We start from the raw sequence: 16,007 nt of genomic DNA on the forward strand, positions 1-16,007 counted from the left end.
AAGCAAACAGAAGGTGCCATCTACCTGGATATTGATAAGTGGCCCCTGGGAGCTGGCGGTCTCTTAGGAACTAACTTCTGAGGAGTACCTTCTACGACACGAAGAGCTGTCATATCTGTCTGCCTCAGATAATCCTCAGAATCATCTCTTGAGATAAGCTGGGAAAATGCCATCCTTCCCGCTTACGGAAACTGGACAAGTGGACAAACTCAAAGTCCACCATCTAGCAAACAGCCATGGAAGAACTCCGACATATCAACAGGTGGCTCGGACCAGGTTTGGTTCTCCAGCCCTTCTATGGTTTTCCATCCCTGCTCGCAGGGCTTGTGAAGAAGATCTTGAATGACTAGTTTAAAAGGTAGGTCCCCATACCTCGTTTCTAGGGCCTTAGATTCAGAGCTCTGGGCTCAGACACACGCGTCAGCCTGTTTAATCATTCAGGAAGCTGAGTGAGAGCCAGGTGATCCTGAAGCAGGTTGTCAGGGGAGCACAATTTGGGAAACGTTACCCTAGAATCTGGGACATTACGATGACCAGCATGCGTCCAAGCCTTTGCAAGTTTTCTATCTAGAGCCACAACATCTGACACTGGAGCAGCGAGCCCCAGCTGGCTACTGCGCTCTTGAAATGTAGACAGTGGCACACGCTGAAATGATATTTGGATATATCAGATTAAATAAAATAGATCATTAAAAATAATTCTACCTTTTTCTTTTTCACTTTTAAAATGTGGCTGCCAGGGGCACCTGGGTGGCTCGGTCATTAAGTGTCTGCCTTTGGCTCAGGTCACGATCCCACGGTCCTGGGATCGAGCCCCACATCGGGCTCCCTGCTCAGCCAGAAGCCTGCTTCTCCCTCTCCCACTCCCTCTGCTTGTGTTCCCTCTCTCGCTGTGTCTCTCTCTCTCTCAACTAACTGAATAAATAAATAAAATATTTTAGAAAAATAAAATGTGGTTACTAGACCATTTAAGATTACCTATGAGGTAGACACGATAATTCTTTTGGACACACAGGTCTTGAGGTGTCCAAGGGGCATAAAAAAGGCAGATTTCAACACATGGCTTGGCAAATGGCTAAGATACAAGGATAACAAGGCAAGTCCAGGAGCTCCAGGAAGACTCCCCGGAAGTGTCCCCTCCCTGTCCCATCTAGTGTCAAAGGACCAGGAAGAGCACAGAGGGAAGATGGAACGCAGGTTGTCCCTGTCATTTGGACATATCACTCCTTCAGGATGAGGGTCGCCTTACATCAATTCATGAAGTGTTCGAGACAGTCGGCAAACAATTTGGTATAACTCTGAAGGGACCAAAGATGGACGGGCATGGGTAAGCAGGAGCCCATCAGTGAGCTCTTGAAAGCCATTCCAAGGAGACTGGCGATGATCTTGTGCAAAACGGACAGTCACAGAAGACACCGAGGGGCAAGAAGCATGGTCAAAATTGACATTGAGACCCTTGACTCTGGCTGCAGTGGGAAGGATTTTTTTTTTGTTTTGTTTTGTTTTTTAAGGTTTTATTTATTTGACAGAGAGAGGGAGAGAGTGCACAAGGAGGCAGAGAGTCAGGCAGAGGAGAAGGAGAAGCAGGCTCCCCGCTGAGCAAGAAGCCCTTTTCAAGGATTCCATCCCAGGACCCTGGGATCATGACCTGAGCTGAAGGCAGAGGCTTAACCCACTGAGCCACCCAGGCGCCCCAGAGGGATGGATTTAAAGGCAGTAAAATTAATATCAGGAAATCATATAGGCAGTGCAACAACCACAAGCCTACATTAATAAAGGCCTACATTAGAGCAGTGTTCGGAAATGCAGAGTAAGCTATGGAATCCAGAAACTCGAGAAATGCTTAGGAGGGAAGAGTTGGCAGACCTTGGTGCTTCACCAGAGGTGGGGCGGAAGGGACAGGACTCCAGGCTTCCAGGACAGAGAAGCAGCTGCTGCCTCTGTAAACTGAAGCTTGGAGCTTAGGTGCGAATCATCTGTCCATTCATTTGGAAGGAGATGATTAATTGAGTCACACAGAAGATGCTCACTGCAGAGGCCCACGTGGTTTTTGAGTAAATAGGTTCTGGAGAGAGCTCTTCGATAAGCTCTAAGTTCAGACACAAGTGGGATGCTATTCACATTTGGGAATCCTTTGTGTGTAAAGCAATCAAAACCACGACAGTGCATCAAGATCACAAAGGGAGGGGCGCCTGGGTGGCTCAGTTGGTTGGACGACTGCCTTCAGCTCAGGTCATGATCCTGGAGTCGCAGGATCGAGTCCTGCATTGGGCTCCCAGCTCCACGGAGAGTCTGCTTCTCCCTCTGACCTTCTCCTCACTCACACTCTCTCTCACTGTCTCTCAAATAAATAAATAAAATCCTTAAAAAAAAAAAAAAAAGATCACAAAGGGAGTCGAGGACATGGAACCAAGCACAGGATGGTGTGACTCGGTGTTTGGTCTCGAAACTCAGCACTGCTTAGTCTACATGTTGGCACACACTCATTTGACTCATTCCAACTCTTACTTCTACCCCCACTGCCACTGCCAGGCCCAACGCTGTTTGCCTGGACCCCCTGGCTCAGGGGAGCTCAGGGACCCAGGACCGGCAGCTACTCCCAAGACCCTCGACCGCATGGTTGCCCTGGGAGTCTGCATGTGCGACCTCCCCTAGGCAAATCCAAGAAGACTCCAGGAAAGACATCATGTTCCCCTATTTCTAGAACCTATTACACCTTTCTTTTTTTCTTGAAGGCTGAAATTACACATAAAATACGTTACCGAGCCTTCTCACGTCTTCTCGAGTCTTTAAACAGAACAGAGACTCCTACGGTCAGGGATGCACATTCAAATTATTTGTGTGTCTTCATCCTTCCTCCTATTTTCAGAGGCCAACAGAGCTTCAGACCCATAGGAAGGGATTATTTCCTGAGAAGCAGGCTTTCAATAAATATTTGCAGGGAAAAAAAAAAAAAAAGGAAAACTATACCCCCATCAAAATACACGGAATGATGGTGAATGAATGAGGGCACCGTTCTGTGTAAGTGGTCTTGGGCTCTCATCAGCAAAGGGGTTAAAACAGATACCAACGACTAAAGTCTCCCTAAGGAAACCCACCCCGTCCCCCCGATTCAAATATCATTTACATGACAGCGACTCCCAAATTAATACGTTCAAGATCCCTCTTTTAGATTTCAGACACGGGCTCCCCGTGGCCTGCTGGTCGTTGCTGCTCCCATTTGCAGAGGGAATCTCAGCGTTACCACGACCAAGACAGAACTCCTGGGTCTCATCTTCAAATCGGCTCTTCCTTTCCTCTTCCCTAATGCTCTACCAGAACCTGGAAGACGTCCTCGGAGCCCCAGTGTTCAACCGAAGGGAGCTTTTTAAAATGTTAACCAGAGTGAGTCGCTTCTCACTTCCCCTCCGCCCCCGCCCCCAATCCTGACTCCCTTTATTTAAAACCCTCCAGGGGCTTCCTATCGAATTTGAAATAAAATCCAAACTCACGAGCCTGGTCTCCAAGTCCCCCTGCAATATGTCTGTGGCTTCAACCCCGCTCTCATACCCAACCCTTTTCTCTTTTTCCTGTCTTTGCACTTCCCCCTGCACAGAATATTCTTCAACTGACTCACTCTGTCTTGCTATTCATAATATAATTGAAATAACACCCTCCTTGGAGGTGCCTTCCCTAATCACACCTAGTGTAACTTTAGCTGAAAGGACTAACTCCACCAAAGATGAAAGCATGATGTAAAGATTGTATGATTAGAACAGTGGGGTCTGGGGCACTTCGGTGGCTCAGTGGGTTAAGCCTCTGCCTTCAGCTCAGGTCATGATCCCAGTATCCTGGGATCGAGTCCCTCATGGGCTCCCTGCTCAGCGGGGAGCCTGCTTCCTCCTCTCTCTCACTCTCTGCCTGCCTCTCTGTCCCTCCTCTGCTCCTGCCCACTCTCTCTCTGTCTCAAATGAATAAATGAAATCTTAAAAAAAAAAAAAAAGTGGATCCTTGCAAATGAATACACAGATAGATCAGTGAACCAGAACAAAAAGCCTAAAAATGGACCCAGCTACATATGGAAATTCTGTAGATGATAAAGTCCCATCTGAAACCTCTGTGGAAAATATGGCTTTGTAAGTAAGTGACATCAGAACCCTGGAGAGTCATATGGAAAAGGATAACATTGTAACATTTTGCATGCCCTTCCCTTTGATAGGCTGTAAGCTCCCAACAGCAGGAATGGTGAGTTAATCTTCGTATTCTCCATAGTAGACACATAATAAATGTCTGCTTATTACACGGCGGTTAGGAGTCTGAGCTCCTAAGTCATGTTTCGCTTCAAATTCTGGTTCTCCCCCTTCCTGGCTGAGGCCCTGGGCAAGATATTTTACATCCCTTGTATTCACATTTTCCATCCACAGGGAAGAGAGAGAGAGGAGGAGGAGGAGGAGAAAGAAGAAGAAACTTGTCTTTTTTGGTTGTATTAGGAGCAAATTAAATAGAGCATATAAAGCAGTTGGCACAATTTCTAGAATATTCTATGTGCTCAATAAATGTCACGAATTGTCATTACAATTACAAATTACAAAAAAAAATTACAATTACCGAAAAAACAACATGGCCTTGACATGTTAATTCTACTGTCTTTACTATTACTAGGACCGTTATTAGTTGTTGGTACTGTTTGTTGCAAGGTTTGCAAGAATGAGAGGTTGAAAAGCACATTCCAACACGACTCCGCGCAAACAGTCTATGATCTTAAGTCGCCTGGCTGCTCCGAGCCCTGGTCTCCTTATTTCGGCCACAGGAATGATAACACGAGGCTCGCAGGTCTTTGCAAGAGTAGAAGAGTAGACAAGGACAAGTATTTAAGATATTTTCAGGGGCACCTGGGTGGCTCAATGGGTTAAGCTCCTGCCTATCAAAGGGAAGGGCGTTAAGCTCCTGGGTTCTTAAGATCGAGCCCCACGTCGGGCTCTCTGCTCAGCAGGGAGCCTGCTTCCTCCTTTCTCTCTCTCTCTCTCTGCCTGCCTCTCTGCCTACTTGTGATCTGTCTGTCAAATAAATAAATAAAATCTTTAAAAGTAAAATCTCTAAGATACATACATACTCAGGGTCACAAACACACTCAAGAAGTCAGTGGCCTGCTCTCGGGGTCATTGGAAACACAGGGGATCCGAGCGTGGTACGGTAGCTGAGCATCTCGTCCCTGTGGATCTAGTCGCTCCTGAAACACAGTCCACACCTGCAGGAGGCGACAGCTTGCCATTGATCCCAGGCCTCTGCCCGCCAGCCTGCCTGGGGTCCCGCCTTCAAAATCCCCAGGGCCCCAATTTGTCCCCACAAGAGTCCTGCTCAGTCCTCTCCAGTTCCCTCCAGGATCTAAGTTTGGCTTCAAATCTTTGTCCCTGAGGCTCCGCCTGGTGCCCTCCCTACCTCCCTCCGTATCCCTGCAGAGGCTGACAACCCCACCCAGGCTTGGACCCCAGCCTTCAGAACCTGCTTCTGAGAAAAGGCAGGTTTCCACACTTGCAGCACCTTTAAAAGATTAGTATTCTCTAAGGGCCCGACAAAGGGATTTGAGAATCTCTGTTACACCATCCAAGAAAAAAAAAAAAAATATTCCTATGGAATGTTCTAGGAGGTTTGCATCCCGCTGTAGAGCCACGCTTAGTGGTGCTCCCTAGCAGGTACCAGAGCAAAAGAGATGAGGAAGAACTACATGAACCCACAGGCTGGGGCGGAAAGGTCTGAGGCCTCAGTCATTTGCATATGCATTACCAGCCCAGGGCAGGGAACCCTCTGTGCCAGGTCACTTAAAAATGCAAGTCAAGTCACAGAAAGGTTCTGCTTTTAGGAAAGCAATTGAGTCCACAGGTCCTCCAAGAGATCAAAGGACACTCTTTGTCCTTTAATGAATAAGCTGTTAATGAATAAGAGAAACAATTGAATTCTCAAGTGATAGAGCAATTAGCACAGGCGTGATTGCCAGCAGGCTGCACACTGAACCACACTTAGCAACTGGAGAAAACCCAGCAGCGAGCGCACAGAGGCCCCAAGGAGTGGGAACGCAGCTTGTTACTAGGCGTGTAAGATAGAGCCAGCCCTCCATTGTTCAGGCCCCGGCTCCCATCAGCTGGCTCCCTGACTGCAATCTTTCCATGACGACTGGGCCCCCAGAGACCATTTTGGGCTTCCTAACGTGCCCCTCGTTCCCCGGGGAGCATCCACTCCCCAGGCCTGGATGCTGCGGAATGGCTTGAAGGGCTCGGCCCCTGGGGGTCGGCATCCAGGCCCGGCTCACCTGCAGACTTGAAGGACCTGTGATTCTGCATCCCCTCACGTGGGTGTCGTGGAGCAGGAGGCTGGCTGGGTCACAGGAGAAGCCAGAGGCTGCAGAGGAGCAGAGAGATCGGGGACGCTGGGGGGAAAGAGCCAGGAGACGCTGGCGTGATAGAAGGGGACAGTTTGATAGGAAGCCGCTGGAAGTCTGGGGCTACGGCAGCCGCGAAGAGAACCCCTAAGAATTTTATGTCCAGCTCTGCAGTTCACGCTTTCTCTTCGGCCGCCCCCTTGGGGTGAGCGCTCCTCCCCACGCACACGTGGCCCGAGCGTGTCCAGGTCCCTGGTGATGAAGCCAGACGCGCGTGCTCAGGAGAATTTGCGGGCCCCAGGAGGGGATGGAGTCATAAGGCCCTCAGCAAAGCCTCCAGCCTCAAGAGGTGGGTCCTAGATGGGGGTTCTGGAATTTTCTGGAGGTGGGTGTGAGCTTTCTGCATCAGCAGCTGCAGCAGCACTAATAAGCATTTGCTGAGTACTCCCAGGGAGCCTGGCACTTTGCCCAGTGTGGGCTGCCTGGGTCCTTCGCCCTTCCTTGTCCCTCCCCTGAATAGAGGGCTGGGGGCGCTGAATAGAGAGGTGGTAGGGAGAGAGAAGGGGTGGGGGGGGGGAATCCAAATAAATATCCTAATCCCATGCCAGACCATTAAAACTGTATCTGAACGTCTTAAACCAGCCCTCCGTGGCCTCTGATCTCAGCCAATGTCAGGGCCCTTACGTTCAGGGCGGCAGGGCTCCACTTCCCAGACCCTAGAAATACAGATAGACTAATTCCGCTGCTATTATTCACGCAAGACAAAGATCCCTAGCTTTATGGAAGATTTGACTACAAGGTTCATTTAAGTAGAACAATTTCCTTCTATTTTTCAAATGTGATTAGATTGATACCCAGCTTCTCTCGGGCAAAATGAAGTACAACCATAACGGGATTTTTCCAATATCTCTGTTGAATGAGAAGTTGCCGGAATTTATAAACTCCGGCGCTTTGGGGCTCAAATCACAACGGCACAGGATTCCTTCGTGAAATTAAAAGATGGAGAGAGAAGGAATGGAGAGCCTTGGCGACAGTCTCAGCACCCACCCGCGCGGCCTCGGGCCAATCACACCTCCCCTGTACGCGTCACCTGCTTTACCTATAACGTGGTAAGGTCAGCCTGGATTTCCTCTCCGGATCTCCCAGGTGCATGAACCAGAATTAGTCTTCACGTGCTTCTCTGTGATTTTCCTCCCCTGGGATGGATTCCGAAGAACAGGGTGCACCAAAAAAGATGTATGCATTTCCACTGAGGAAAATTTACCTCCCAGGCTCTGAGTGCAAGTGAGACAGAGATGAATATAGTTTCGAGGCGGCTTCTGGAAGCTGACACGGAGTCAGGAGGGTGGACAGAGGCAGAGAGAAGGGGCATTTCCATCCGGGGGACAGCAGAGAAGGCAGCCTCAGAAGACAACTGATCTAATGCTTCTAATTCTTGAAGTTTTGTTTTGTTTTTTGTTTTTTGTTTTTTGAAGATTTTGTTTATTTATTTGACAGAGGGAGACACCGAGAGAGGGAACACAAGCAGGGGGAGTGGGAGAGGGAGAAGCAGGCTTCCCGCCGAGCAAGGAGCCGAATATGGGACTCGATCCTGGGACGCCGGGATCATGACCTGAGCAGAAGGCAGATGCTTAAAGACCGAGTCACCCAGACACCCCCAATTCTTCTAATTCTTGAATCAAAGCAGAGGAGGCAGGGCGTGGTGAAGGGGACAGTCTACTGGAAATCATAAACCCAGCTTGACCTCCGTCCCAGTGTTCACTAATGTGCGGTCCAAGGTTCACTTGTCTGAAACGTACCATCAAACCTTCTGGGGAATCTTACGGAAAAGAGTTCCCCATAGGTATTCCTACAACCAGGGAGAGAGAAGTTGGGGAATCTCTCCCCACTCCAAGAGCACTTCTGATAAACGTTCCCTTCCATTGTGTGAACTTCTAATCAAGGTCTAGGAAGCTAGATTCATTAATTTTAATAAATCGCTGGAACAATCTTGCTAAAAAGACCTTGCCCGAGTGAGGTGGCGTGCGTTCTTCTGAGCAGGAAAAAAAAAAAATCCTTAGAAAACTAAAAATAGGCAAGAAAAAGGCATGATACGGAGCGGGGTGGGGGGTGGGGAATCCCTTTGGATTCTCCACTTTCTCCAAGTCACAATTTACAATCTACGTTTCAAGGTCAATTGAACCCCTTGATGGCCAATTTGGGGACAAGGAAAGAGTTACATGAGGAATTATAAATAGGCATCAGGGTTTCTGACACCAAACAGACCCTCGCAGCCACACTCGGCTGAGTCTGTAATGATCTCAGGTCCTTCCCCAAAGTGCGGGTCAAAGGGGCTCTGTGAGCACGGGGACTCTTGATTTAACACCAGCCCGGTGACATCCATTCTGCTCAGCCTGTGGACAGACTTGCCCTGTGGAGATACGGCACTAATGAGCTAGGAGGAGGGAAACCAGGACTCAAAGTGTTTGTGGAGACCTGACCCTCCTCTGACAGCCCAGGGCTCTCTTTTCAATTCCAGAACCTCTATCCTATTCTAGACACAACTCTCCAGGTGTTCGGCTGGGTCACGATTAGGGAAGACATGACAGAGATGGTCATCCATGAGGACCGGGAGTCATCCTGGCAGGAATTTTGTCAGAAGGGATCCGGGGAAGCGCCCGAGGAAGTAGAACGTAGAACTGTTCTGGCCGATGGATGGCCTCTCGTAACGGAACACGGCAGGTGTGAATTCTCGCTGGGAAGGGGGAAAGGGAGCCTCAACTGTTTTGAGTGGAGGGAAAAAAAATCTGTCTCCAAGTCAAGACTAGGTGCTCACGTGGATTTCAAATATGAAGTCAGTTAGCCACACGCACCTGGGTGACCAGTCAGATGTCACTGAGCCTTGCCTTTGTGGATCCCGTGCGAAGATTATAAACCATTATGCTGTTTGCCACCAAGGGTCTGAAGCCTGCCGTCCATGCGGTGGCATCCGAATCGTTTGTTTATTAAGTCATCTATGATTATCATTTATTATACATTTCTCACCAGTGACCTAACTTGCATTCCTAAATATGTTAGTTTAGCAAGTTACCGATACTTCAGTCTTTTCACTGCTCAGTGGGGAAACAGAGTTACGGAAAAAATACATTTCCACGTCATGAAAAATCACATTAAATTCTTCTTGGGGGCGCCTGGGTGGCTCATTAGGCCGTGCATCTGACTTTAGCTCAGGTCATGATCTCGGGGTCCTGGGATCGGGCCCCACATCAGGCTCACCGCTCAGTGGGGAGTTTGCCCATCTCCGTCTGTCCCCTGCCTCCTGCTTATGCACGCGCACATGCACTCGCTCCCTCTCTCAAATAAATGAACCATTTAAAATAATTAAAAGTAAATTAATTATTCTTGGGAAAGGCAGGATAGACACACACGGAATGGTGCAGCTCTCGGAGCCTAAGTTCCCAATGGGACAGAAATATTCAGCAGCCAGTCCCACGTTGGCGGCCTTGCTAACCCATTTTTTTTTTCGCCTTTCTCTTAAATCTGCTGTTTGGCTAGATGCAACACCCGGTTGCTTGAATGGGATCTCGTGGGCCCCTCGACCCACAGCCGAACACGGGCTTTTGCATTCAACCCTACAGCTCAATCCTGCCCTTCATCAAGGTGCGTGCCCAGCCACGACGTCAGCACATGCCCCTAATGCATTGTGACACCCTATTACTACACTGCCTTTATGAGCTTCAGGGGAAATTACATTTTAAATTATAGCATACAAGTATAATGGAAAATCTAATTGTAGCAATGACAGTTTATTTATCAATCATTTATCACTTTGATTTATAAGGTGCCCAACTTGATTTAAAGGTAGCTAATGTTTTAAACTCTCAAGGCACCCGCACGACCAAATACACATTGAAAGCAACAAAGTGAACAACTCCTGCTTTTCTGCAGCCCCCGGCTCATCTTTCCCATGCCCGGGACTGAAGCTGGAAGCACAGCGAGGCAGATCCCCAGGGACCCCCAGGCAGCATCTAAGAATTTCTGGGTAATGTGTCCCATTTATTACAGAACAAGGCAGCTGCAGAGTGTCCATGTTAGCATGGAGCCGGATTCGGCCGTATGAATACTTCCAAGTCCCAAGCTCACGGAGCTTCAGAATTCAGAGGTAGAAGGGACTTCCAGAAGTGAACTGATGGCTACATCTCCATCCTCCCTCTGGGGCCTACAGAAGGTGCCTTGAGGATTCACCCAAAGGAGTCTGTAAATAGGTCCTCAGCCTTCTGAATGCAACTCACTTCGTGGTGCAAATCCACAGGTTCTTTCTCCCAAACCCTTCCTGTTAACTGTCCATGGGCTTTGTTCTAGAATCTGACTACCTCTCTGACTGCCGCACTCATGCTTGCTTAAGCTTGATATGTCCTTCCAAGCCTGGTCCTGGCTCTAGCTCACCCGTGTCTGGGCTTAGCGCTCAGGACCCATCCGCACAGTCTCCCGAACACACGCCTTCACCATGCCCTGGTTTTCCACGTTAGTGTACTCATTATTCTGGCTCTGGAAGCTCTGGTTGACCTCCCCAGGAAGTAAGATCCCAGTTCAAGCATCAAGTCTTGGGAGAGCTAGAGTCTCCGACGGCGCCTGCAGCAGCAGAGTCAAAGTCAGGAACTGAGGTGGAGCTCGGCCCCAAAGGTCGACCTCAGCGGTCCCATGGGGCTTTCCAAACCAACTGAGCACACAGGTAATACCAGGCACCATGCTTACTGGGGCCAAGAAGGGATCATCCCAACCCCACATTGTTTGAATTCTGCCCGTCCACCTTCAAAGGCAGCATGCCTCCCACTACATCCCGGTGCTCTCTGATTCCACACATCCCTCACGATTGGCCGTGTTCAGCCACCTTGTTTGGCAAAGGCCGTGGGTCCCCTAAGCTGCCACTGTTGGAAAACAGAACTCGTGTTTCGTTCTTCAGGGTTCCGATATTTGTCCACTCCAGAAGGATACCATCTGCTTCCAAACCTTGGAACCTTGGGTTGTCAGTCCAAAGTCTAATTTCCAAATGCCTTGATCACGTAAGGAGCATCACTTCTTGACTTATGCTAAAATGGCCTGTAAGGCCTCGTGATCTCCCTTCAGTGGGCAAGGCCAGTCTCTGAAAACAGCTCATGGTTGAATCTGTCCTCTTACGCACATTGGGGACCTCTCGGGATTCACAACAAAATCTGCTCACCCCCTACCATTTTCTTGCTTGAACTCATCCCTCCCTCACACTAACTTGAAGGCATAGGATGCTGGAAAGCCAAAATTTCATTTGTTATTAGTGAGAACAGGACTGACCCAACTCTCTTGCTGGTTTGACTTCCAGAAAGCCGCCCCAGCCCCTAGAAACATTCCCTTTGGGATTTGTCCTTAGTATGGTGCTTGACACATGGGAAGCTCTTAAAAACATTAACCCATAACCTGATATTACTATCAGGATTATTATTATGATGATGTATGAAAATGTCTTAAAACTGGTTCAACTGAATTGACGGTTATTTCACAATAGCGGTGTGAGCGTGTGTGCGTCGGGGGGAAGGGGATGGGGCATTCGATCCTTTGTTCTAAGAAGCCATAATTCTATTTTTAAAAAATCATGGTAGCAGCTCGAATGTTCACTGCACTGCCCCTTTGCCTACAAGGTGGGCTTTAAGAAGTCCGCTCAAACACCACAGAAAGCGCGGGAAGGTAACTGGGGTATCAGCACAGACATCTCTCTCTCCTCACCCCGTCCAGTCCCCACACCAGTTCAGACCAGCTTGCAGAAAAACAGAAACAATGAAAAAGTTGGTAGTGGGTTGATGAGTACAAGTCCCTGATCTCATGGGGCTCCCATTCTAGAAGGGAGACTGTCACTGAACCGGAGACACAGACAGTAAGCTTAGAGCAAGCAAATACTCTTGAAGAGTGAAGCTTGCTCTCAACAGTGAACCAGAATAATGTGCCAGATGGTGGCAGGTGGGGTGGCATGGGTTAAGGGGGTTGGGGAAGCCCTCTCTGAGGAGGTGACATCTGGGCTCGGTCCCAAACACTGAGAAAGAGAATTCCAGGCGATGGAACAGAAAATGCAAAGCATTTAATGCAAGAGTCTCTTGGAGGCCATGTGCCTCTCTCTCTTGACTGCTCAGAGGAGACGTACTTCTTCTATTGACAATATTTCTGAGGGCGCATGTGTGGGATCCGCCCCTACATTAGCGATTCTAACACTAACTACTCGGAGTCAGTGCAGACTCTGTGGGTTAGGGGCTCAGCCCCTCAAGGCTGCACCCACTATAATCGCAAGGAGTGGGTCCCCAGGTTACAGCCACGCTTCTGCCCAGCTCCACTGCAAATCAGGGACTGCCATGAATCCCCAACTCAGGCTCAATAATTTGCTATAAATGCCCATAAAATTCAGAGGAACACTTTATATACGAATGCTAGTTTATTCTAAAGGCCACGGCTCAGGAACAGGTGCATGGAAGAGACATATAGGGACAGGCATTGCCGGGGAGGGGGTGGTATGTGGGAGCTCCATGCCCCTTAAGATGTACCACCGTCCCAGTACCTCGATGGGCTCCCCATCCCAGAAGCTCTCCGAATCCCCTCATTTAGTCATAATCGATTAAATCATTGACTACTGGTGACTGACTCAGTCTCTGGCCCCTCTCCTCTCCTGGGGATGAGGGGCTGAAAGTCCCACTCTTCTAATCAAGCCCTGGTCTGTTCGGTGACCAGCCCTCATCCTGAAGCTATCGAGAGACCTCTGCCTCTGGTCATCTCTTTAGCATACAAAAGACACTCTTGTCACTGGAGAGATTCCAAGGGTCTTAGCAGTTCTTGTGGCAAGAACCAGGGACAAAAAGCAAATGTTATAACAAAGGATGCTCTTACCCCCCACGCTGCGGACACTCAGGAGCTATGTGCCAGGAACCGGCGGCAAAGACCGCCTATTCTGTTACAACTCCCCACTGTCACTGCTGGACCAACAAAACCTTCCAGAGAGCCTCCTCCGGCCTGGTCTGCACAGGTCCTCCAGCAGAGAGATGAAGCTGATAAGCCATGTTGATCTTGGGCACAAGCCTCTCTCGCCCCGCACAGCTACCACGGACTTCGGGACAAATTATGGACGGGGGCACCTCCCCCCTCTCATTATCAAGGCCAGCGTGGGACACTCTCCTGGGGCTGGAAGCCCCGGGGGGATGAAGCAGGAAGGACGAATCAGCAGCTACGCTATCAGGCACAGGACGAAGGCAGACCCTCCACCTGTGCAACCGAACCAGACCCACAGCCGAGAGTCTACCCCTTCATGGCAATCACAGAGCGAGTCAGTGAGAGCCGGGGGGGTGCCCATATGGCGAACCGCAGCGGTGCAGACACAGAGCATTCCGTGCAGGGGGTACCCGCCAAGCTGGAGGGCAGCGTGGATCTTCTGAGCCCCAGAGATAGCGCACCTTGCCTGGCTGCATTTCACGTGTCCCCAATCCCCTGTGCCGGTCAGAGAAAGGCATATCTGAGTGAACTGGAAAGGCCCTTCCTTCCCCGTCCTCCGGTTTTCCCTTTCCAGAAGCACTCAGACCAATCAGGGCCCCCGTGGCAGTAACCTCCAAACCCATTTTTCCAAATTTTCATGCCACGTTCTAATTTGCACCAAATCAGGCCATCTAGTTGAAAATAGCCTCAATTTGCGGGCACCTGGGTGGCTCAGTGGGTTAAAGCCTCTGCCTTGGGCTCAGCTCATGATCTCAGGGTCCTGGGATCGAGTCCCGCATCTGCTCAGCAGGGAGCCTGCTTCCTCTCTCTCTGCCTGCCTCTCTGCCTACTTGTGATCTCTGTCAAATAAATAAGTAAAATCTTAAAAAATAAATAAAGAAAGAAAGAAAGAAAAAGAAAATAGCCCCAATTTAACATGTGACCCCTGCTGGAGCATTTCCGCTCTAAGTGAGGTATGAGGAGACATGCCCGAGGCTGAGGGTCAGGCGTGGGGGTGTGGGGAGAGGCAGGGCCTGGCACTTTGGAACCACGCTCAGATTGCCCGTGTAGAGCGCAGCCACTCTGCTCTGTCCCACCTCAGACACACAAAGGCTCTTGTGGGACTAACAACACAGTCTGTAGAAACAACTTCTCCCTGGGAAAACCCGAGGGGAATGCACCCAAAATGCCTTCCCAGAAACCCCATCCGCTTCTCCAATCCATGCTTCTATCCACTTTTCTAAAAGTCACCTCTCCCGGGAAGTCTATCAGGATTACATTCTACAAACCACCCATTCCATCCTAGCCGCTTCCTCAAGCGCAACGTTGCTCTGAACCGATGTAGCTCTGCCTTTTTCGCTAAGACCTTGAATAAGTGGATCTGAGAGGAAATGAGGTTCTTAATTAGATTATTTCTCCAACTCAGAAATTAGAAATCTCTCAAAAGCAAGGAGCTTATTTAGCCCATATTGCCAAGCCCTCATTTGACACCGGATGTATTCACTTTAACTGCCCTATTTAACCTCTGCAACAAGCCCGCAAAGCAGATGTTTGTGCCACCCAGGATGAAATCCCGGGGGTCCGCATGCCCTGTCTAGCGTGCTTCCCATACACCTGTCTCCCCTTTTGTGATGTCTCCCCACTTCTTGCTAACGTGGGTGCTAAGTAAACGCTGAAAAACCCGCTGATCACAAGACCAGAGGAATGGCCCAGGCTAGCTACAAGCCATTGGCAATTTCAGAAAACGAGAAAATAGCCGCGTGGCTCCTAAGAACCACCCCTCTTCCTTCAAACCCATCCTACTCCCCAAGAGTACGGGTCATTTGGGTCATCTCAATGGACTCTGAAATGTTTATTTTTTAAAAAAAGATTTTATTTATTTTTTTTAGAGAGAGAGAGCACGGCCAGAGGGGAGGGACAGAGAGAGAAGCAGGCTCCCCTCTGAGCAGGGAGCCCGCCACAGGGCTGGAACCCAGGGGCCGGGGATCATGACCTGAGGCACAGGCGGATGCTTTACCAGCTGAGCCACCCGGATGCCCCGGAGATGTTTAAATCGGTAACAATAGCTCCTCCCCTTTCCCATGACCTGAGACATGGTGATCTCTCAGACTTCTGCTAAGTCCAGAAACGGTGATGGAGGGTCAGTACTGTGTCTCACATGCCCAACCTGGCCCCAAATCTCTCTCCCAGAAGCCCGGGACAGAGGGGTCTGACAGCCCTGGTCAACCCTTTGGCGGGACTTGCTACCTACCAGGGGAGCGGGCTGGGGATGGGGTGTCCCAGACAAAGCTTACAGGAAACCCATTAGCAAGGTCTGGGTTATCAATAGTGCAGGGGTCTCTGAGACTGATTTCTGAGGCAGAACCAGAGCAGAAGTAGCTAACATGCAGACTTTGGCTCAGTGGCATGGTTTTGCCGTGTACCCTGCTTTCTATAGGGTTTATTAACTGGACCATGCCAGCCACATGGGACCCATTAAGCTGTCAGCACCAGCATTCAAAGGAAGATCAGATTCAAGGCCAAAGGGGTAATAAGTCAAGCAGAAGACCTGATTCTGGGTGGATTTCCACGGACAACTTTCAGCTGGGAAAGGACCCTCTGGAGAACCAGCAGCCAGCCCGGCATCTGTGCGGCTGCCTCCCCTGCCAGCCCGTCCCTGCCCCTTCCCTCCTGCCCCTCACCGGCTTAGAGA

This window comes from Mustela erminea, chromosome 20 (genome assembly GCF_009829155.1).
Source record: "Mustela erminea isolate mMusErm1 chromosome 20, mMusErm1.Pri, whole genome shotgun sequence".
Taxonomy (NCBI): Eukaryota; Metazoa; Chordata; class Mammalia; order Carnivora; family Mustelidae; genus Mustela; species Mustela erminea.